We start from the raw sequence: 24,599 nt of genomic DNA, 5'->3' as shown, positions 1-24,599 counted from the left end.
ATGACCGACTGGTGCGATGAGTGATCGCTCCTCGGTTTCAGTTACCCATTCTCTGCTGCTCTGAGAGCACGGGCCTGAACCCCGCAGACCACATTTCCGCTTTTCCCGCAACTCTGCTCACGGATGCACCGGAGAAAAGCTGCAGGTTCGAGGAGGAAGACAACTGTGCCCCTCTATACTGCCTACTCAACTTCTCCACAGGACCGTTTCTCAGCTGTGGGAGCCATAGTTTCCAGCTTAGCTAAGCGCATCCGCTCTCATCTGGCAGAAATGATGTCACAAGGGTGTAGCTTTGCTAAGGGAGTCGGCCCATTGTGCTGTCCCTCAGAGAGATCAGCCCACCCTCTGCAGAGGCCTGCACCTCGGCTCTACCGAGTCTGTGCTCCAACCGTCCTCATTTCAGTTGCTGCAGTTTTTCCCTTCGGTTCCTTTGCTGAGGGCATGGTAGTTGCTTCCTGATCTATCTTCATGGTATCTTGTTATTTGTTTGATTTGTAGCTTTCTCTTCTTACCTGGTTTATGTAAATTCTATATAAGCTATGGTTTCCTAATGCTGTGTGCTCTCTGTTGATAGAACTTGTAATGCTTGCTGCTTCCTGGACAGAGCTCAAGGGGCACAGGCCCCATTCACCAAGGAAGATGTATTAGTTACACTCATTTCTGAGCCACTAAGAGGAGTTGAGGTGAAATACTACGGCAGGATATCTCCCCAAGGAAGGCAAAAGCATCTCTGCTAAACAGGATGTGCATGGAAAGCATGCAGCATCATGCTAAACAAACACCATGATTATCTCTATTCTGTGTAAAATAGAAGGAGTCTAAATACAGACATTTCTTACCAGTGTTTTACTGTCACAATGATTATTATGCATTTATCACTCTGAAAGTCCTTCTTAAGTGGCTTGTTTTTTTCCTCCCTGTTTCATATGGTGTGAATCCTTGTCACTGCCCAAGGATATAACATGAAAACCTTCCACATGGGAAAGTTCTAATTCTACTAAGAAACTTTGAGCAGAATATTTTTTTAAATGACTTATAACACTCTCGTATTAAAAAGATCTTCAGAGGTGTAAATATTTTCTGTTGCCACAAGAAAATGACTGAACTCATCAACTTTTAAAGAGAAATGCTTTAGCTAAGCTCATAGACTGTTAGCTCCCAGCCCATAACCAGAGCACAATACAGAACAAAATCATGTGCCTTGTGGCCAAGAAGCAAGAGGGACAGGGGATAGAGGTTCCTTCAGAGTAATTCCACCAATGACCTCAAAAGCTACAACCTCCCAACAGTGACACTCTGAGGACCAAGCCTTGACTTTATAGGCTCCTGGGGACTACTTATCCAAAACAGCAGAGTGTTGTCACTTGAGAATTTCTAGCAGGATTCTATCCTATAACAACAAATACCCAGAGACCAAGAAAGAATAGGATCAAGGGACATAGGTGTTCACGCGCAGATACATTAGGCCCATTTGAGGTAATGACAAAATGCCTTAACTAATATATTTTGAGACTTAATTGCTGAGTGCAAAGACTAAGGAAATGAAGAGTGAAAAATCTATATTGACCGTCACTCAAGATCAAAACTAGCCCTGATAAAGACATGGAAGATGCCCCCAAAAATGCCAGCATGCCATATGTAATGAGGTAAGTTGTGTCATTTTTTGGAAGATGAGTCTATAAATATTTTTAAGACATATTAAGTTCGGTGGTGTAAATATTGAGGTGAAAACAGTAGTTTTGTGCCAACTAAGTGCAAACATGGAATTTCCGCGTTTTCAGAAACTTACTGCTGTGCTCCCATCGGTGGTGCCAGTGGCGGGTACTTCTTGCTTCTCACTTTGTTTTACATTTTTTAATTCATGGGCGTTTGCAAATCTACCTGGAGCTCATATTGCACTGAGCCCACCTGAAAATGCATGATGAATGAACTCTTACTTGCATGGCAGCCTAAAACAACTGACGAGGCTGGACCCTTCAGACCACATATTTCACAAGTGAACAATTTGACCAAGCTACTGGCCTAAACCACAGAGAAAAAGAGAGTAGTGGACTACATAGGAAAGCAGTCTCTCTGCTCTCTTGTAATGCTTCATTCTAAATAAGTGCCCTTGGCAGCAACTATCCCAATGTCACACATCCAATAGATGCCTAATAAATACTGCCCGCCTCTGATAACAATGACAGAACACAAAGACATTATAATGAATAGTGGGTGATAAAAATATATATAGGTAATGGCTCAGGACTGGTTGTGTCTTTATACAGCAGTTTAGAACAATAAAGCCTGTTATTTATAGCTCTAAATATATATATTTATATATCTAGATAACATTAAATGTAAAAACTATAACTGCCTTGTCTTATGTCACCCCCAGGAAAATTGAGCTAGGAGGACAACATGTAATTCTTTTCCGTTGCATTTAAAACGTCACTGTGCTCAAGTGTCTATGTTCGGCTTTGGAGGCAAGGTCAGAAAACACTCACCCAGTGAAATTGAAAGTCTAGAATTCAACGTTTAAGAGATAAGCATCCTTACTGGTGCCAAGACATCCAGTGCAAATGTGTTGCTGCACAGATTTAAGAGCCAGCAAGCCCAAAACTAAGGGCAAGTATGTGAGAAATACAAAGCATAGCTTAGGGCTGGGAGATGGCTCAGTGGGTAAACTGCTTAGCATGCAAGCATCAGAACCTGAATTCCAATCCAAGCACCCATGTAGAAAGCTGGATGGGGAGACATGACGTCATCCTAGCACAAGAGAGACAGAAACAAATGGATTTCCAGAGCTTGCTGGGCAGCTATTCCTGCCAAATCAGTGAGCTCCAGGCTCTGTCTCAAAAATGAAGGGGGAAAATGACGGTGGAAGAAAACTAACACTGACCTCTGACCTCTGACCTCTGGCCTCCACATTCTCATGCATACATGCACACTAATACCTTTCTACATGATATTATTACTACATATACCTTACTACTCTTATCCTAGATGGGGAATGCTCAGTGTTCAAGCATCCAATGTCCTACATAACAGAGCAATAGATCTAAGGAATTAAAAAATGCCATTGTATATATACATATGTTTTAATGACATTCACCCATACAGGAGTACATAAACATGCATACAATACATACATAAACAGAGAAACAGACAAGAAAAACACAAACCAATCGATTGTACTTGAAAACAAGCATTTAAAAATGTATCAATAGAAGAGTCATGTGTATAACAACAGAAAAGGAAGGTGGTGAATTTGTTAGTTTATCCAACAGCGAACAAAGTAAAATCACAGCATGAAGAAATACTCAGTATGAAGGATACTGAGAGAATTTCTCTGCTATGGAATGCAAGCAAAATTGGTCCAGTTTTGAGAAACCAGAATAAAAAGTGTATTGGCTAAAGGTAGAAAAGGAGTCTAAGAAACTAATACACAAGTTGTTTTAGAGATGCACGTGGTATTCAAGGAAAGTCTTAGAATCTGGATGAATCCATACTCATAAACAAAATTAAGAGAGTCAGACTTTATCAGGAAAGGTACCAGGTAAGAGAACTCATTCAGATACCTACACTGTGTTCTGCCCGTTTCACTTGGGAAACCAAGGCACTAGTGGTTGGTAGATATAAGACAGTTGGAAGTGAGAATTTTACCGCTCTTATAAAGTGATTAGCTAAAGAGAGCTCTAGGCAGAGTATATGATCCCAGAGTAATGCCCATCTAACCAGCCTATTGTCTTCTTGAGTAAATAACATTCTGGCCAGATGTTTGGTAGATGTGACTTGGAACTTGAATTCTGAATTGACTCCCGAGCAACAAGACCATAGACCTAAGAATCAATGATGACACCAGGTCGTGGCCACTCTGAGTGTCTGTCATGCAGTGAGTCATCCATCTCACATTGCCACACCTGACACAGCTGTCCCGTGTTGACCTCCTCTGAGAAGTAAGGCTTAGGATGTGAACATCACCTGACCCTTAATTAATTATCATTTATGTCTATAATCACTCAAATCAAGTTACAAAAGAAAGGATGAATGAAAGCAAGTCCTAGATGCCATCACATTAGGAGCTGATCATCTCTAGAGGAGCACTCTGTTCTCTGGCCCCTCTACCGAGCCTTTTGCCTTTCTATTTTGCCTGTGACAACCCTGATGTAGGTATTACTTTTTCTTTTTACCCAGGGAGTCGCTTGGGAGACATCGGTGACACTTCACTGGGTGTACATGTTGTAAGTGTTGGGGTTATACTAAGTTTCAGGAGATCTGAACCCCTTTAAAATGTTCATCACATGTATGGACATGTGGTGTGACACAGTGGCTAAAGAGCAGCAGGTTGTGTATTCCAGTTACCCAGTGTTAATGTTTTTGAAAGGCCGTGGTACTTGGGACAGATAACGTGGGTTCACAGAAAAGCAAATTCGGTCATAGACTCAGTAGGTATCCAAATACATAAGCTGATGAAGCACATAAAAGTAATAATGAAAAATTAAAAATTCAATAAGTGATGATAGAACATACTAAAAAGAAAGTATTAAGTTCCTAACTCTCTTTTGATATCATGAAATACCTACTTCAAGATTAAAATAATGAAATATTAGAAGGAAGTGTAAATAAAATGAATGAAGTCTACACCCAAGTATTATATCAAAAATAGAACAAATACAGAGAATAAATGGATAACTTTGACTGCAGATCATTTAGAGAAGGAATTTTTAAATTGAGTTTAATTGTATTAGCATGCAAAATTATGGTTCTCATTAAGATATATATATTATATATGTGTGTATAACTTGATTATATTTGCCCATCTTCTGCCATCCCTTCTTCCTACCTGTGGTCATTTCTCTTCCATTATCACTTTTAAGGTTTATATTTCACCCCAAATATTATTAACTTTTCAAAACTAGTTGACAACTGATGTACATGAAGGAAAAAATGACAAAAGCATCAATAAACATAATACCTGAAAAAGTTGAAATTCAGTAAAGGAAACAGATAATAGTGAATGAATGTGCATGAGGGGACTGGAGAGATGGCTCAGTAGTTAAAAGCAACAACTAGTTTTCCAGAGGACCCAGGTTCAATTCCCAGCACCCACATGATGGTTCCCAACTATATGTAGCTCCAGTCCCAGGAAATCTGACACTCTCCTCTGCCATCTACAAGACTGCTTGTAGTGGACAGATATTCACACAGGGAAAACACCCATACACAAAATAAATTAAATTTGCCGAAAAAGAATATGAATTATAAACAAGCTAACATGTAAGAGGTATTAAAATTTTAAAGTAATACGTATCAACCGAGATAGAATATTTGTAATATTTTAATATAAAAGATTAATATAATTTTACAAAAACACAAAACCTAATATTGCCCAGAGCTTCTAAGAAAACAGTCATTCTTGATACCCTATGAGCATATACAGGGGGAGGAAATCACCCTCAGGAACAGTCATAGGGGAGGGGAATAAGGGGAAAATGGGAGGGAGGGAAGAATGGGAGGATACAAGGGATGGGATAACCATTGAGATGTAACAAGATATAAATTAATAAAAATATTTAAAAAAGAAAAAGAAAACAGTCATTTCCACATACCGCGTCTCCACATGGAGACATGAACTGGTTTTATTTCTTTAGCTAAAAGTTTGACTATAATATCAACTTAAATGAGAAAAACTATTTTCAAACATAACTAACCAAATGTAAACAAAACACTGCAGAAGAATTCATCATAGTCGTTTTAAAACCAAAATAGTAGAAACAAACTAAAAAAAAAAATCCAATGATAGAAAAATGGCCAAGTAGTGACAAGTCTTTACAATTGAGTGCTGGATGGCTATGGAAAAGATTCACACATGAGGACTGGAGATGGCTCGGCAGCTCAAACCTGTGCCACTCTTGTAGAGGCCCCAAGTCCACCAGGCAGCTCATAGCACCTGTCACTCCAGTTCCAGACCCAAGACCATTTTCTGGCCTCAGCAGTCACTACACTCAGATGCACAAAACCACATACGGGCACATATCTACACACATTGTTAAGATATTCACATATGCTTAATATCTTTTACATAAAATGATTATGGATGGTATCAGGCAAATATTAAACAACATGAATGTGATCAGCCTGTTATTATAAAAATGTAAGCATGTCTAGTGACAGTTTACATATGTATATGCAACAGTATGGAAAACTGTAGACCAAGATGCTAACAAGAACAACCCTTAGACACATTACAATTCAGAGATGCTTTGACTTTTATTTTTCAGAATATTTTATATTAAACATTTCACTTTCATCATTGAAATGATAGACAAGAATGACAGTACTTCACAGAAAAATGGGACTTTCTCGTCTCCTGAGATTTTTTACAATTAGTACTTTTATTACATTAGTATGTAATTTGTCTACCCTCCTAAATTCAACAAGTGTGTGTGCAGTGGTGTTCTTCAGTGCCCAGGAAGCCTCTGCTGTCTGCTAAGGCCAGGGAATAATCGGGGCTTTAAGGCACCTAAGAATATCAGATGCCATCCTAAGACACCACCTGACGGGACTCCTGTTTTCTGACCATGAAAACTCAAAAATGAAAGGAGCCATCAGTCTATATTTGGGTATTTTTGGTTTATTTCTTCATTGTTGCTTGGCAGGTGGATTATCAGCGATAAGTGCGTTGTCCAAGAAAAGTGGAAGGTGAAATTTGTAAAAACTCTTCCTACATCTTCATGCCTCATACTTAGAAGACAAAAGAAAACGAAAATATCTGTGACCCTTCCATCTTCTACCAGCCACACACCGTGTTTACTCAAACATCAATATGGAAGCCCACAGGCGTGAGACCCCTTTCAAGGGCCTCAAGCAGAGAACGCAGAAACGCCATGCGGCATCCTGCCTCCCACTGCAGCGATGAGAGCCTGCGCTCTCTGGGGCTGGATGGGATGACCCACTCCTTAAGGTCCCACAGCCTCCTACTGTGGTGAGGTAGCAGCTAGCCCTCCACACAGCCGCTAACAGCTGTTTTATCATTCCTTCCACAATCTATAACAACTCCCAGAAAAACTCCCAACTGTGAAGCACGGATGATTGGAAACACTCTGCACTCCAGATTAAAAGCAAGGAAATTGCTCTAAACCTCATAGAGATTTTTCACCCCGTACTTCACACAGAGGACCCCCACCATCGCTGACTCCTTGATTAAACTGGTAGTTGAATAAATTGTTATCTTGCTCCTTCGGGAAACTATAACTTATGACTTTGTTTTTAACTGAACGCTTCCAGGTACTTGCAGGCTAGCAAGTTTGCCACTATCAATGATTTTTAAGAATATAATTTATATACATATAGAAATATGCTCCTTAACACACACACACACACAGAGAGAGAGAGAGAGAGAGAGAGAGAGAGAGAGAGAGAGAGAGAGAGAGAGAGAACCTCACGATCTTAAGCACGATCTTAAGTATACAATCAAGTATACTTCACTCTATTAGATTCACACAAGTAACGTCTCACAGAGCAATTGTTACATCAAATAGAAAAGTCAGGGATACAACCAAATGAATTGCACAGAGAAAGCCAAGTGGATAAGGAGAGACAGCTTTCGTTTGCGCTTTTCTGTATCTATAGGAAATATGCAAGTAATGAAAACTGAGACTTGTTTATCCACAGTCCTTTACATTTGTAAGAGACCTTGAATTTTTAAAAGATGGGTGAGAAATCGATGAGTGGAGGCCACTACGTGGCGAGTTATTCCAGGTCACCAGACAGGAGACTTGTGGTAATCGTGCATGATAGAGAGACCGAGGATAGTGGCTCTCCTATAGCAGCTCATACTGCATTCAGTTCCTGAGAACACGGGTTGGTACAGCACGGAGAGACACACATGACACAAATTGTCAGGTATCAGAGGAAAGCAGGCCAAAATAGAAGGCTATTCTTCAAAGCAATTTTTCCAGAAGGCCAGACAAAAGGGAAATACCACACAAGACTCCTTCCCTTTTCCCAACTTCATGTCACCATTATTAAAATTACTTTAATAATAGCTTGCACGGTACATTTTTAGGGTGTACAGGAACAGAAAAAGTATACAGCCTGTGACTGGCTTTTTAAAACACTGTGAATAGTTATTTAAAAATGTAGATAGAGAGAAAAAATTTAAAAATATGGGAAAGTCAAGAAACAAAGAAAGACAACGATTAACACTTGGTATAAAAACATTTGGTCTATTTTACAAGGATAGATACACTATTTAATAGTAATGATGAATCCATAATATATAGTTATATAAAACACATAATTTTCATTAGAATTGATTATAAATAATTCCAATAAGTTAATTTCTTTAATGTGTACTATTTATAACCTGGTTTCTTGTCACTGACTATTCCTGCATGTTTAATTTAATGGGATTTTTCGGGGTGTGTGTTGGGGTGCCTAGGATAGGATCCCTGGAGCTAGAGTTCAGTCACTGGTGAGCCATCCAAACCCCACAAAGACTTAACCATAAGGCTTCTCTCCAGTCCATATTCATAAGTATTTTAATACAATCTTAGAATATTCTAGCTTTTTTGTCACCATCAAAAATGTTTTAAGCATTAATATACAGATGAAAAATGTTAAGATTAAAAAGTAAGATCAAAAAATTTCATAACATAATTCAATTCTGGAATTAATTTTATCTTTAAAAAAAAAGTCAGTTAACAAAAAGAAGTGTCTCCACAATAATATCAACACATCAGTTGAGGGCTGTTCAAGAGTTTGGCACTCCAGGGGTTGGGGAACCAGCCTTGAGCATCCAGTCTGCTGTGCGTGAAAACAACATGCCTTAGGGGAATGGAATGTTTCACAAAGTCCAACTGCTTGCTAAGGGTCCAAGGGGCCTTAAGTAGTAAGAGTGGCAGCGCACACAAACATTCTGCACAGTACACTGGATTTTTTTTCCTTTATGCACAGTGGCTAAAAATGACAAGAAAATAGCAAAATCCCTTGTGCTATTCACTCATAGCCTTTAGACTCTCATCAAGGCCAAGGACAGGCAAGGACAGGCAGAGCCATCTGAGGTGTCAAGCATGAGCCATGAGTCTGGATCAGGACTGTGGAGAAGGAGATATGGAAAAATCAGAGGCAGTGAATGGAAAGAGGTCTACCCGTCATGACAGTTACCAGAGGTTTTATGCCAGAGTCCAAGAAGAAAACATCTTGCAAGCTGAAGAAATAAGTTAACTCAAACAGGAGAAGGGACTGGCTGGACCATCAACACCAGGCTAGTGTTTTAAGCCCAAAGCATAAGATTTGCTCTCTGCTTTTTCTGTTTTCATATTTTGTGTCTCTTTAATGTCTTAATTTTCCTACCCTGAGCCAAATGATGGGGTACCAATGATGACAACTCAGAGGAAAAGAAGCAAACCTATATCCTGTTGATTTTCATATCCATCATGATTGACATCTACCTTAGAAAAGTCCTCTCTCGCCACCAACCTAACCAGAGCTGCTTCAAAGTTTCCTCTGCAGCAGAAACTAAGAGTTCACGTCGGGTTTTCATTTGAACATAGAGGAAATACAATTCAAGGCGGGGAGTGCCTGGCTTTCTACATAATGAAGAATTAATGGATGCACACCAACAACCAGTAGACACAATGTCAACAGTGTGTGTTAAAAATAAATCAGTAAACATCTTTGACAGCAAGAGATGAAGCTGGTGTCCCTTGATGATAACAGACACTAAGAAGATTGATTATTAAACAGGAGTTTGGGAACTCTTAGGGCCATGACTGTAATAATAAAAAAAATGCAATCAAAGAACTGCTGGTCATATTTTAGTGTGAAATGCTTATGAGTAGCAGTGGTATGAGAAAAGAGAATTATTCTTGTTTAACAATTTGAAACACATCACTCAGTCCCAGGCCAAGTTTGGGGTGTACCAGTTTGCTCCAGAATTCTTAATGTCACAACCTCCTTTGATGAGCCATGAAAAGCTGGGGACTTTAGCTAGCTCTCGCATCTTATAAAGCTACAGCCTCTTAAAATATGACCTAAAATCTCACTGTTGGGTGCTTATCCCAGAGTTACCAAACATGTTTATATTTTAAAAAAAAAAAACGGTAAAGTAATGCTCATATCAGATGTGTTCAGAACAACCCCAAACTGGAAGTGGCCTGGATGTTCTATAGTGGGAAAATGCCTACTCGCTCAGTGCCTTTCACCGTGGAATGTCACTCAGAGATTTAAAAAGAGTGAGCCACTACAACAGTCAACCGCAACCTGGACAGCGCTCTCTCTCTCTCTGTCTCTCTGTCTCTGTCTCTGTCTCTGTCTCTGTCTCTGTCTCTCTCTGTCTCTCTCTCTCTCTCTCTCTCTCTCTCTCTCTCTCTCTCTCTCTCTGTCTGTCTCTCTCTCTCTCTCTCTCTCTCTCTCTCTCTCTCTCTCTGTCTCTCTCTCTCTTAATGCTGGAGGGAAACAAATCCCAAAATTCAACAAATAGTGTGATTCCATTTCTACAACATGTCTTATATGACACAATTATAGAGATGAAGATCTGAGTAGTAGTTTCTGGGAATTATGGGTGGCCAGGAAGTGGATGTGGATATAGAAAGTGTAACAGGAAGGATCACGTATTTACGACAATTATGAAGGTGGTTACACACACCTACCTGTGGCACGGCTACATAGAACTATACACAACACACAGGCATACACAGACATGCAAACACACATATGCACACAAATGTGTGGGTGCACACGCGCGCATACACACACACACACATATGAACATTGAAGTCTCATATGTATCATGCCAACATCTTTTCCTTAGGGTTCATATTCCAGCACAGTTACACATAAGGTTACAGGCAGAGAGAACACCAAGCTCTCACTCCAAACTGTTGTTTCACTACGTTTCTGCACAGGCCGTGTGTGTGCGGTCACAGATGCTGCGAGTTTGGTTGTGCAATGCCCTGTTATAGTCCAGAAATATGTTTAATTGAAAATGTTCCTCACCTCTGGCTCTTTGTGATATATGAGCCTTAGGGAAAGGTCTCTTAATCTATGACTATTTCAAAATCGACTTGTTTAAAAGGAAGCTCGGCACATACACCCTTATATGGAGACATAAGCCCAATAGAATTATGGTCTGATTCCCTGAGGGTGTAAAAAGTGAAAATGGGGGGGATTATTTTTGCATAATATGTGCCCATTCAATTGTAATTTTTACATGTTTGCTTCTGTGCATGTCAAATTTTTAGAGAATAAGTATATCACTTTTGTCATTTAGAAAAGCAAGTGAATATAAAATAATTCATTTTTTAAAAGTCTATGGACACTCCACCCCGAATTAATATGCAGTTTTATGCAGCTCTTTAGCCTCCTCGTGGACCCCAAGGCCCATCCATGGATGTCCCGAAGTGTGTGCGCCAGCTGGTCAGGAGCCCCTGCTTTAAAATTCAGGGTACCTGCACACATGGAGAGAAGTAGGCTCGGGGGACTGATTAAACACGGCCTGCAATCACCTCGGCCTCTATTTGCTATGACTCTCAGTTGTCCTCAAGCGGGAAATAAAGATCCAGTCCTTTGTTTCTTTGGAAATGCATGGATGGGACTTCTACGTTGCAACTTTAGGAGCCACACCAAGGGTGATCGCGACAAACATGAAGGCAGGCATTAGCATATAAATGACTTATTACTAAAAGTGCTTAGAACAATGTGAGGAGATGGAATGATTCTTTGAGAGTGTTTACTCGTTATATTTCAGGCAATATGCTAGGCGCTGGAAACAAGGCTGTAGGAAAGCAGGCTTGTTCTCCATCCAGAAACTACTAGAAATGTACTCAGCCTGTTTACTGAAGAGTAGCCCATCTTTATGAAAAACTTCCATGCCAAAAAAGCTACAAATAAAAAGTATATGAAAAAAAATAGTCAAGCACAGTGGCTCACACCTGTAATCTCAGCACTGGAGAAGGCAGAGGCAGGCAGATCTCTCTGAGCTCGAGACCAGCCTGGTCTACAAAGTGAGTCCAGAACAGCCAAAGGCTACATAGAGAAACCCTGTCTCGGGCGGGGGCATGGGGAAGGGGAGAATTATATGCAAAAAGTACTGAACCAATGCTTCCAGGTATCAATTCATAAAGAAAGCAGAGCAAATAAATATATGAAGAAATACTTAATGCAAACATTTAAATTTTTAAGCCGTATTACACATCATACATGTGTGTGTGTGTGTGTGTGTGTGTGTGTGTGTGTGTGTGCGTGTGTGTGTGTGGGTGTATAAAACGCATGCACACACATGCACATCCACACACATTTGGCCATCAGATCAATAATTCATCTAGACTACTTTCTTCAACAAAACACTACATCCAGTCTTCCAAACTATTCTGTATCCAAACTGAACAGGACAAAGAAAACTAAATGACTCAATGGTCCAGCCCAATAATGTCTCACTGTTCTTTCTGATGGACGTCTTTGCATCTTTGTGGAGAACCACAAGAGCACACTAGTAGCCCTAATAGGAACAAGACTGGTAAGAAGATGCATGAAAAATTCCGAACATTAACGTTGAGAAGCAAGATGGCATGGGACATATTCCGATAACAATATCAACTCCTGGCTGGCTGGACTCTGGAATCTGCCGTTGGCAACTGTATGTCCAAGGGTATTGCTTAAATCTCTGGCAGCCCTGTCTCCTCGTTGGTAGAACAGATGCATGGCAGGGTTGAGATCTGGCCTGAATGAGTTAGAGCACTGTGAAATGCACGCAAAATTTTATCAAACATTTCATATTAGCCGGAGTCCTCCGGAGAGTCAGAAGCAATAAGATAATTTTAAAAATGAACTTATCATGAAGATGGTTCATATCACTAATAGGGCCTGCAAATCTAATGGGCTGTCATTTGCAAGCTTGAAGAACCCTGGTGGTTTAAAGCCCAGCTACATAGAGAAACCTTGTCTTAAAAAATAATAAAATAAAATAAAAGTATTAGCCAAATGAGCATGCCATACCCAGTCAAATCTCTGTCTCTCTCTGTCTCTGTCTCTGTCTCTGTCTCTCTCTCTCTCTCTCTCTCTCTCTCTCTCTCTCTCTCTCTCTCTCTCTCTCTCTCTCTCTCTAGGAATCCAGGGGTCAAGGCAGAAAATGAATGCAAATGTCAGGGCCAGCTGGCTATGGTAATGCATTTGTGCCTTCAGACACACACCAAGTTAGATCAGAGACTCTGCATGAGACTCTGACCGCCAGCTGGAGGGCTGGATGTCACAGACAAGCAATGTGACACGTGACAGAGTCTCCGCATGAAGAACAATCATGATCAGTCCTGGGCTTCTAGAAAAACAAATTCCCATCATTCCCAAGAGGAAATAAATGTGGGTGCTGGATATGAAACTACAGAACAGAAAAGGGCCTGTAGAGATGCAGTGAAAGCCAAGGACAGAGGGAAAAAAATGAGTCATACACAAGGCATAACTGAGCAAGGGCAGAGACTGCAGAAGTGACAGGAACACTATAAAATAAACAAATTGTGAAAATACATATGGGAAATTTTTACACATAAAATGTACTAGACATGTGCCCTAAGCTTTTGTATTTGACAGGCCAATCACATTAATGTATCTACGGAAAATAGTAAATAATTCTCATGTCTATCCCACAAGAAACCGAAGATCAAAAAAGTAATTTTTAAAAAAAGTAAAATTACAAATCAGACATAGTGATACCTGCTTGTATTCCCAGCACTTGAGAGTCTGAGATAGATGGACCACAGTTTTAGGCAGCCTAGACAACACAGGATGTTCGAGGTCAGTCTCAAAAAACACCAAGGACCCGAGATACAACTCAGCAACACAGCACTTGCTTAGCATGCGCAAGACCTAGAGTTTGATATCACAAAAACATAAAGGAAGGAACGGAAGGAGGGATGGAGGGAGAGAGGAAGAGACGGAGGGAGGGGAAAAGGCCAGCGTTTGAATCCACATCTTCCTGACCTCAGAGTTCATGACCGCCTCCTTAGACTGCTGTGATTGGCATGGTAGGTGCCAGCTTCCTCTCTGCACACACCAGTAGGCTTCCACGTGAGCTTGTACAATGGGCAGCTGGAAAGGCACGCTGACGTCAGGGCATGGGGGTCAGTGTTGGGAAACGGAATGTGGAAGATTTCTAGAGGTTTCGTGAGGCTACGGTGAATGATCAATAACAGATCATTCCTACTTATTAACTTGCATGCTTGTGTGCTGGGATGTAGCCCCTGTTTGTCTGAAGAGCCAACACAGCAGTTTTGTTTTTTTTTTTTAATTCACAGACAGAAGAAAGCTACTGTTCTCTCTAGTAAGCAATATTTCAGGGCAAAACACCCTGTGAATAGTTTGCGAGTACAAAGCAGTCAGCATGCGAATAGCTTTTTACAATATCTCCCGCTCCCCTTCCACTTGGGAAGGAAGCACAATGCTACCATAAGCAGATCCTGACAGAGCACAGATGCAGGCGCGGATGTCAGCTTAATACTGTCCCACCCTCCCCAAAATCCCAAAGTACTGCGCCTGCATAAATCGTGTATTTTATGAATCACTGCCATTACAGCAACCTCACACTGAAAAAATGTGTGCCTTTGATGTGAATGGATCTTTCTAAATAGTTTCCTTTCTCTCAGATAGTAATTTATACTTGACTGTGTATCACATCCGAACAGGGCTTCGCTTCCTAGATTGCCCAAATGGCAGCCTGTGCTCACTGCAGCTAAAGTTCAGAAATGTAGTCTAACTATAATCCAGAGGGGCGCAATCCATGCGGTGCCTCTGCTGCCGTGCTGTGAACATCCACGCCCGATTCAACACTTGTGCTTCCATTTCTTATCCACAGCGGGTTTTCCAGAGCCGACAAATACATCCAGCTATACGATTTTATGCTTTGTAAAAGGTGACCCATCCTTTCTTTACAAATGCAGTTTCTTTAATGAAAATATTGTAATGTCAGTCCATGCAAAGCAAATGCATATTAATATGCGTTTACATCTGTCTCCTATTAATATTCATGCCTGAATCCACATCCCTACACAAAGCCAATTTTCTGACCATCTGTGTGATGGCTGGTGGATGCAATGAATAAATTTTATTTGTGAGGAGAGTGATAAATCATGTATCTTCAGTTTTTCACCCACAATCTTTCCTCTTAGGTGCAAAAATGTTTTCATCATAGTTCAGAATTTTTAAGTAAATGAAACCAATTAACCCTTTAACATTCCTAGAGACACTGACGATTTTGCAGAGGTTAAAAAAAAAATGCAATCTCACTAACCCTAGCACAAAATAAGAAAAGGAAACTATGGGTTTGCTTGCTTATACTTTACTTCCCTGCTACTGTGTGAGTTCTAACCCCCTTGCAAGAATTTTTGTCTTGCATAAAATGTACTCTTGCTCATCTTGAAATACGGCACAGATCAAAACAAGAGCACTGCAACAAAAAAAAAAAAAGTCACTTCCTGGATAAAACCCTCACAGGCACCGAGCATCTTACATGAAGAGTGGCAGCACACAGAGAGGCTTCACACCGGAAACCCGGTTCCAGGAGAGGAAAGCAGCTGGAACTTAGATGCGAATTCGGTGCTTTCTCTTTTACCCCAGTGAGATGCCAGCATTTTAACAACCGTAGCCTGTTTGTAGATTTGGTGATCCATGAGAGATATTGCATCCAAATCTTAGAAACAATTACTCTTCGGATTTGCGACAAGCGCTGCACTATAAACTGGCCAACGGAGCCCGAAAGGAAGAACAAAACTGCAGATCAGCTACACCACGGCAGGGAGAGGCTGAAAAACGTGCTCCAAAGATAAGAGTGTGACTTAAGAACAGTGCTCAGAGGAAGGACAGCAGGTTACCAAGAAGAGACTTGATACCCTATGAGCATATACAGGGGGAGGTAATCCCCCTCAGGAACTGTCATAGGGGAGGGGAATAAGGGGAAAATGGGAGGGAGGGAAGAATGGGAGGATACAAGGGACGGGATAACCATTGAGATGTAACAAGAATAAATTAATAATAAAAAAAAAAAAAAAAAAAAAAGAACAGTGCTATCAGTGAGCTAAAGAGCTTCTCCGCCTCTCGCTAGAACTCTAGATGGTTGAGCTACTAAATGAATCCGAACTCGGGCTTTTAATTTGATTTAATTTACTTTCCTTGCCTTCAAGCTTTTCTGAAGTCACCGAAAACACTCACGTTTTCAAATTTCAAATTTCATGAACCGTAACTTCCAGGCCAGAGTAGAAATAAACTGGAACGGATTGTCCTCACTCACACTTCCAGGGCTGTAATGACACCAGACTGGGGGTCACTGCCAAAGACATAGCCCGTGAGCAAAGGGAAACTCATACGGGTAGCAAAGTGGGGGAGTTTATCTTGAATAAGCTTCAGGTGTTTACTGAACACTGCTACTGACGAGGAGCCATCCGGAGAAAGAAGTCGGCAGGCCATGCTGACCTCAGGAACATTCTCAGCTACTCTGCCTCGTGAACACGTTCTCCCCAAGAAACTTCTCAACCACTAAATTGGGGCGAGATAACTGTGTGCCGAGGGTTAGAAGGGTAATTTAAAGCGGATGATTCTTACAGCCTCTGACATGAAAGAACTTCTCCAAGAGAAAGTCAGCGTCAGTGTTTAGGGCTAGAGTGGTTAAGCCGATGAACAAAGAGAGAAGCCTTATCAGATGGGAGACGGCTTACAAAGGCGCAGAGCAAAGTATTGAATGGGGAAGAATCAGGAGAAAGCTGTGCGTGGAACTCACCGGTTGCAGCTGTGCACCAATGCGCAATACTAATAGAAGGAAGAGAACCTCACCTGAGAACATCACATGTAGGTATTCAAGCAATTCATTACAAAGTCAGAAAAGTGGTTTCTTAGTAACTTAATTGCCTCTAGAAGACAAGCCCCTTGGTAGCCTTTATCTAACACATCACTGAGACTTGCTAAGTTCCTTTTCCATTTTAAAGATTTACTTTTCATTGCGTGTATGTGTGTGTTTCTGTACATGGTGTGTGCATGTGAGTACCCTCAGAGGCCAGAGGTATCACATCCCCTGGAGCTGACTTTAATCCTGGGTGCTGGAAACTGCGCTGGAGTCCTCTGCATGAGCAGTGTATGCTCTTAGCCACTGAACCATCTCTCCAGACTCAAGCTCCTTTCCTTCAAAAAGATAAGGCCGGATGCGCAACTCAAAATCCACAGACTAAAATCAGTAATACTATTTGGTTGCCTCTGTTTATTGTTAGTACCACGTGTCTGTTTTATACAAAGTCACACTCAGTGGGCTTTCATTTGTGGTGGCAAAATACAACTTTGAGGGAAAGCGTATTCCAAAAAAAAATTTAATAGCTCTGTTAGGAACAATTAGTTCTGGCCATAAGTAACACAATAAGGTACATTTTGTTTAGAACAATCTAGAATGTAATTCAAAATAAGTAGAAGAACATGGAAGTTACCAACACAGAAATGGTTGTTTAAAGACACAGAAGTGATTTAGATCTTCATATATCCCATATATAGATCAAATTATCATGCTGTGCCATTTAAAGATGCACAGATATATGTCTTATTCTAGAAACTAGAGATAATAAATAAATGTGGTGCTCATCCTCATCAAAGAAGCTTCTTTTTTAAATAGGTGGAGGCTATTACAGAGATCAACAACTGATTGAAATGTAGACATGGGCCACCCATCCATACCATTACATTACATTATGATTAAAAATTATTCAGGGGGCTGAAAATTGTAAGATCTGGAAGACCAGAATGTCTGAGGTGAAATAGGGTCTTCTAGACATGGCAGGGAAGGTGCACCCATGATGTCTGTACAACAGGATTGCCTAAACAAGGCCCACATCGTGATAACACCAGTTAGCATCTCAACATGGACAGGCTGCTGAGAAAAAGAGAATCAGTTTTCTCCCAGGACAAGCTTTATGATAGATTATCCACTCCCAAAAGGCCAGTCCTTAACACATGTATATATGAGCCACACTAAATGGACTCAGGAGGTTGATATGAGTGTGTGTGTGTGTGTGTGTGTGTGTGTGTGTGTGTGTGTGTGTGTGTGTGTATGTAAAATAATAATAATTAAAGAAGAAGAGATCATGGATTTGAGTGGTAGATGGCAGTAAGACAGGAGGAGCTGGAGGTAAGAAGAGGGGTAGAAATGGTGTATATGCAATACGTATGAAATGTTCAAAAATAAGCATTTAAGTTAAAAATAAGGAAAATAATAATAATATAAATAATTCCTTTAGAAAAACAAATAAATATACCCTTACAAGAATATATATGTATACACATATACATATATGTGTGTGCGTGTGTAAGAATTGGTGAATGTGATAAGCAAACAACTTAAGGTTGAAAAATCTCTAACATGACATAGAAATAGTTTTAGCTTTGGCCAGAAATACATCAATTTAGAAACTGAATAGATTAAAACCTAGGCTATGATATATATTCAATCTGATAGCTCCTAAGTCTCTGTGTTCTCAGATATGTGGTCCTGAGGTCAATGTTTGTAAAAATCTCTTTCAACCTTCAAATTTAAAACAAAACTACTTAAGCAAAGGGGCCTTTACCTAAACTGGTACAAGAGGTAGGAAAAAGCAAAAGGAGCCGCCCGAGTCCTATACCTCAGAGTTAGCATGAAATATACAAGCATAAATAATCCAGCAGGAGCAAAAGATATCACTTTCATTAGATTGTTCTGGATTCCACACCATACACTTAACTCTTATTTAGCATAATGTTGATACTTGTTTGTCCTCACTCCTACCTATTTCCTCGTGATAATGTAAGGATTAGTGACAGAACATTCCTAAGACTTCTCAACCCTTAAGAGAAAATATACACTGTAAAAATCAAGGTGATAGTAATAACAGTCATCACTACAACAGCAGTAACTGCTCATGCATTTTCAGACCTGGGCTCTGTGTCAATGGTAAGGGAAATTAGACTGCCAGCAAAATCTCAGGCTTATCAGCTGGTTGGAACACAAAGACTTAGAGTGGGATAATAGTGATGCTTTCTGCAATTTGACAAAGTTGGGAGTTGGGTCTGAGTTGCTGCCATTTTTTAACACCTGGTGGGCTGCTGCCGCCTCTGCTCTGAGGTCACACTTTGAGTGGTCAGACCTCCCTGCTCTTTCAGAGTCAAATCTAAAATATGTGTCACTGACTTTCTTTGGACTTCAGGAACTATTTGAATGCATCTTAACAAATCTGTCACTACTGCTGAGGCCTGGCCCATTTGTGCAACCTTTATTCTTGGTTTTCAATATCCATTGTCCAATCTGAAACCTATATGCAAAGAATCTCTCTCATGGTCACCCTGCCCCACTGCTACTCCAAAATTAGATATAAACTTTTTAAGAGCAGAAAACATTCTAAAAAATTGACCATAGGGTTTGCAACCAAGGTAGGCTCTGAAATATTTACTTCAGAATTCTTCTTCATAATATCATAAAGTAGACAAATTGTGTTTCCAGTAAGATAGTTAATAATATGAAATTTGTTTCTGATATGACACTGGATTAAAAGGAAAATTAAGGCTGGAAGATAGCTTAAAGTGTTTGCCTCACAAAATTGAGTATCTGAGTTCTATGCCTGTAACCCACATAAAAAGGTTCGTTATCACAGATCATTGTCTCCCTCAACAGGAGAGCTTCTTCTTGCAGTGAATGGGAGCTAACTGAGTGTGTGCAAAGTGCGAGACTTTGGAGCACTCAGTCCTAAAAGGGATGTCTTCATCAGATCTCTCCCATCAAGGCTCACTGGTCTATGCAGACAAAGAAGGAGACAGAAAAAATAAAAAGTGATAGATGACTCCAAGGAAACAGTGTATTCCAGGTATGATACTAATGCAAAGGTGAACTTGCAAAGACTGAGGAAGCATGCACAAGACCTTCACAAGATCAAGTCAGACACAGTCCTGGCAGTGAGAGGGGGACGTGACCATGGGCTCCCATCCCAGCCAATCAGTTATCTGCACTGACACCCTACAGAAAAGGGAAAATCCATTTTTAGCCAGTGGAGTCTCACTGAGAATACTAGTCACTTTTGGGGTTGACTCCATGCCCAGGAGTAGTTGACCAACACAACACAAACTCAATGGTAGTTTTAAACTCTTTTGGTGTTGGGTTGCTGTGTTTGGCCATATTTTGTCTTATTAGTCTTTTACTGTTTATCTTGATTTCCATTTTTGTGGGTTTTTTTCATGTACATTTCTTTTTGTTTTGCATTTGTTTGATTGATTGGTTGATTAGAGGAGAGAGAGAATAAAGTGGGGTGAGTGAGGTAGGGAGGATTTGGGGGGGAATTGGAGGGAAGGAAAACATGGTTAAACTCTATTGTCTGCTTCCACAGGTGTAACAGAGCACCACGGGCGAAATCCATCTAGAAACAAAATTTGCTTTTCAGAGTCATTTCCAGATTGAGGTTTTCTGGTCAAAGATCAATTTGATTTTTATATGGTCAATTTCTATGCCATGCTAGATTTGTTTGTTTGTTTGTTTGTTTGTTTTTAATTCTTATTTGCCTTATTTAGCAGATACATAAATACAGACAGACAGACAGACATATATAGTATATATAAAATATATTTTTTTTAAATGTTGAATTTGGTGGTATACACTTATAGTCCAGCACTGAAGAGGCAGAAACAGGGCCATCTCTGGACTTGCTGGCCAGTAGTCAAGGCTAATTGATAAAATACATGACATTGAGAAACCCTGCGTCAAAGGAGTGGGTGGCATTCCTAAAGGTTGACACCCAAGGTCATTCTTTGGCCTCCACACTCTCATAAATACATATGCATATGCACTCACCCACACAGGCACACATATATACATACACATACAAACACACACCTCCCCCACCTACAGACTCCCCCACACTACCACCACCCCTACACACACACACACTTTTTAAAAAGAAAAATGATTTTCAGTTCTATTTAAATCATTAAATATAGGGAGCAAGAAATAGAGGATTACAATCAATAAATTAATTAACATTATGTCTTATTTGTCACTGAGTAATCATGAGCAGGAAGAGTGAAATATAATCTTTGCTTTCCCTTCCCCTCTGTCCACAGACGAACAAGAAGGCCTGTAAAGTTGAAGAGTTGGTTATTCTGAAAAGCAGTTCATCATATAAAGGACTCTTAATTTGGCCTTCCTTAAGTGGCATCCATATGTCTCATGCAGGTACAAAAGTCCAGGCATGAAGGCATCAATAACAGCAGGTCCACACAGGCTCTACCTCCCAGATACTTGCATATTGGCATTTATATCTTAACATGAATTTTGGAGGAATATTTTATAATCTCATCTAAGCAGTTTGTTTAGTGAGAAGTCAGATTTACCAGGAAGTTGGGGAAAGTTTTATAACTATGAGGGCTTTTTTTCTTCCTTGCATCGAAATATTTTAGGGCACCCTAAAAACAATTACTGGTGTTCCAATTGCAGAATCTTTCATATGGACACAGACATGAAACTATGGGAAGGAGCACCCCAGCAGTCAGTGTTTGGAGTATTTTTATATATTTCTATAATTTTAAATATTCTTTTAAATTCTATGTCAGCAGTCAGTGTTTGGAGTATTTTTCATACATTTCTATAATTTTAAATATTCCTTTAAATTCTAAGTTTCTTTTAGAATTATGAAAAGAAAACTCAAGGAATAAGTCTGTAAAAATCATTCTACTGATCACATCTGTTGGTTTTGTGTTTGTGTTTGCATTTTGCGTTGTGAGAGATGCGAGCCAGGGCTTTGACTGGGAAGGTGAGCACCATATCTCTGAGTGACAAATTAAAAGCCCGAGTTTGTCCAGCCATAGCCACAGGAGGGCCCCTGCTTGCCTGCCCTTCTCTCTCTCTCTCTCACTTCCTTACACTTACACTGTGGAGACTTTTCTCCTTTCTTTCATAGAGGCTTATGAGGTTGGATACAGTATCCACAGTCCCCACAGTGCCCTTCTCTGCCCTAAAGAAAAACACAGTGGCTTTTGTAGCCCTGAAGTCATCTGCCCAGTACTGTTTGGGTGAGGAGGGGAGGACAGGCTCACACTCAGTTTTTTAAATCTTGCATCAGCACCGTCCCAGTAGCTCAGGAATTTGGTCCCCTGCCCCTTTTCTGCTTTCGTTGAGGAGTCTCTCCTTTGAGTTGCAGGGATGTAAGGAAAGGAGGTCTGAATTTGGCCCCTTAATGGCACTGATGGGGGGTGGTATTTGTTAGCTGAAGATGTAAGGCCGTCTCAGGCACCAAGGAAAGTGATATGGGGCTAAGAAACTATGAAGTAGTTACACGTCAGTACATACATAATAAAACTTCGTAAGTCTTCATGAAACAATAGTTCAGTTTTAAGGAAGCTCTAAATGTAGAACATTGTCCCTCTGTCATCAAAAGATGGATCCTTGCACAGAGCCATGGGAAAGGCTGGTAGTTTCAATCTGTTTGCTAGAGAAAAGTGACCTCTAAATGCTTTTATTATTATTATTTATAATGATGGTGATATTATTTGTTTACTTTACATCTCAATTGCAGCTTCCCTTCCCTCTTCTCCTCCAAACCCTCACTCTCACCTTACCCTCACCCCCCCCATCCACCCTTGCTTCCATTTGATCAGAAAAGGGGAGGCCTTCCATGGATATCAATCAACCTTGACATATCAACTTGCATAAGGTTAGGTGCATCTTCTTCTATAGAGGCTAGACAAGGCAGCCCAGTTAGGGGAAAGGGGTCCAATGACAGGCCTAGAAGGGCCCTGCTCCAGCTTTAGGAATCTAACATGAAAACCCAGCCTCACGGGTTTCTCTCACATATGTGCAGAGAAATTCAGTGAGAAACCAGTTTGAATTAGTCAAGTTGGAAAGGACTTTTGAACCAGAACAGCTGAGCTGAACCAGCCAGCCAGAGTTCAAAAAGAACTAGAAAGGGTGAGTTTTTTCAGCAATTAAGTCTCAGAAGCTGATGACATTAGTAGACAAAGGCTAGAAGCTGAAGCCTTCAAGGTCCAGGCTTACAAATTAGATCATACAGAGGCTACAAGGTTCCAGGCCCTGGCCTAGGGACAGACAGAACAGAGATAGAAATGCTCTAGGCTCAGCCCAAGCCTTTTATTTGTAAAGCTTGGTATGGTTCTCAACTCATCCTCTCTTCTGAGGAAATAAAAGCAACATTTACAAGAGATCCTAATAGAGAGCTTTTACTGGAGAGAAAGGAGATGGCGCAACCAATGGAAAACAAGAGGCAGAGACTTCTAAATGGTTGTTCAATATCAAGTGGTCAGCACTAAAAACATATACATATATACATTGCACATATATGTTTATTTTTATTTTTGCACACACAAATTTAAAAAGCTATTAATTTGAGAGGAACCAGGAGGGAGTAGGAGGTTTTAGAAGGAAGGAGAGAGAATGGTGAGGTTTTTTTTCTTTTTTAAAGAGAAAGAGGGGATTTGCACAGCAAACGGCGTGTCTTGTCATGCAGCTGGAGTTTTCCAAGTGACATCCACCTATGGTAATCTCTGTCTGGGTCAGGGTTCAGGCCCCCAATCTTCCTCTATGCAAGGATTTCTCACAGGGAGAAAGGAAGGAATCTCTAAGATAGAGGTGTCTGCATTTTCTATAGATTTCGTTTTGCAAAAGGGCAGATTTTCAGAGACACCTCCATTTCTGCACAAGTCCATCATTTCTCTGAATAACCAAGAAAAGATGTTTGTGGTGAGATAATTTACTCTGCATGGTGTCTCCCTCTTCTTTCCAGCCCACACCCACACTGGCGTGAGGTGTGGCTCCTCTTTCACTCTCCCATAAGCTGTCACTCGTGTACAAAGTTGTTAGGCAGGGAAGGAGAGTGACAGAAGAGAATTCATCATAGACAACAGCTGGATAGCAATTAACCGAATTTCTACCCTTAACAAACCATCAGTACCTGGCTCCTGAGATCTGCCTCCCTCACCAGAGTGTCTCAAAGTCACTATGGATGGGGGCAAAAAATTTTAAATTATTAAAGCACACAGCTTCAGAAGATCTGACATGTTTCTAATTCTTGTGTGGAAGTAAATTCTATCTTTCTGGCTTTGTTTCTCAAAAGCCATCAAAGCTCAGTTTACCCATGATTCAGTTTACCTTCTTGCTATTTCTGCTGCTTCTTTAAATTGTCACTGGTTTGTTTTGTTTCATTTTATTTTTCTTTATTTGGTTTTTTTTTTAGTCAGGATTTCTCTGTATGGTCTTGGCTGTCCTGGACTCGCTTTGTAGACCAGCCTGGCATCTTTCTCCCTGAGTGCTGGGGTTAAAAGTGTGCACCACCACTGCACCCAGCTTCGACACTTTCTTTGTATGAAATCAGACTCATTCTGTTTCTAGAACCTTCTATTTCTTAAGGTGAATATGCTGAAGAAGATGGGAACCTGTCTTGGTTGTGTTCACCCATCTCCCCACCCATAAAGAGCATGACCAAGCATTTCCAAGTTCTCACCTTTTCTGATTGACTCACACTTGACTCCTCCTCCCCCTACTAAATTATAAAGTCCTTGACTCTGATGCCCACCATTTTATGGCCTTCTTTGCATTCCTAGAATTTAGTCCCAGACATGGA

General features: G+C 40.5%; 1 long non-coding RNA gene across 1 annotated transcript; it reads left to right on the top strand.

The window, feature by feature from the left end:
* The first annotated feature begins 337 nt into the window (after positions 1 to 337).
* Positions 338 to 7,190, top strand: LOC311600052. Its single transcript, XR_014780119.1, has 3 exons — positions 338 to 471; positions 1,512 to 1,646; positions 6,642 to 7,190. It is a non-coding gene; the product is annotated as an uncharacterized lncRNA (long non-coding RNA).
* Positions 7,191 to 24,599: the final 17,409 nt, after the last annotated feature.

This window comes from Acomys minous (genome assembly GCF_964271855.1).
Source record: "Acomys minous genome assembly, chromosome: 1".
NCBI lineage: Eukaryota > Metazoa > Chordata > Mammalia > Rodentia > Muridae > Acomys > Acomys minous.
Note: the sequence above shows the minus strand (reverse complement) of the source record. Positions and strands in the feature narration are given on the sequence as shown.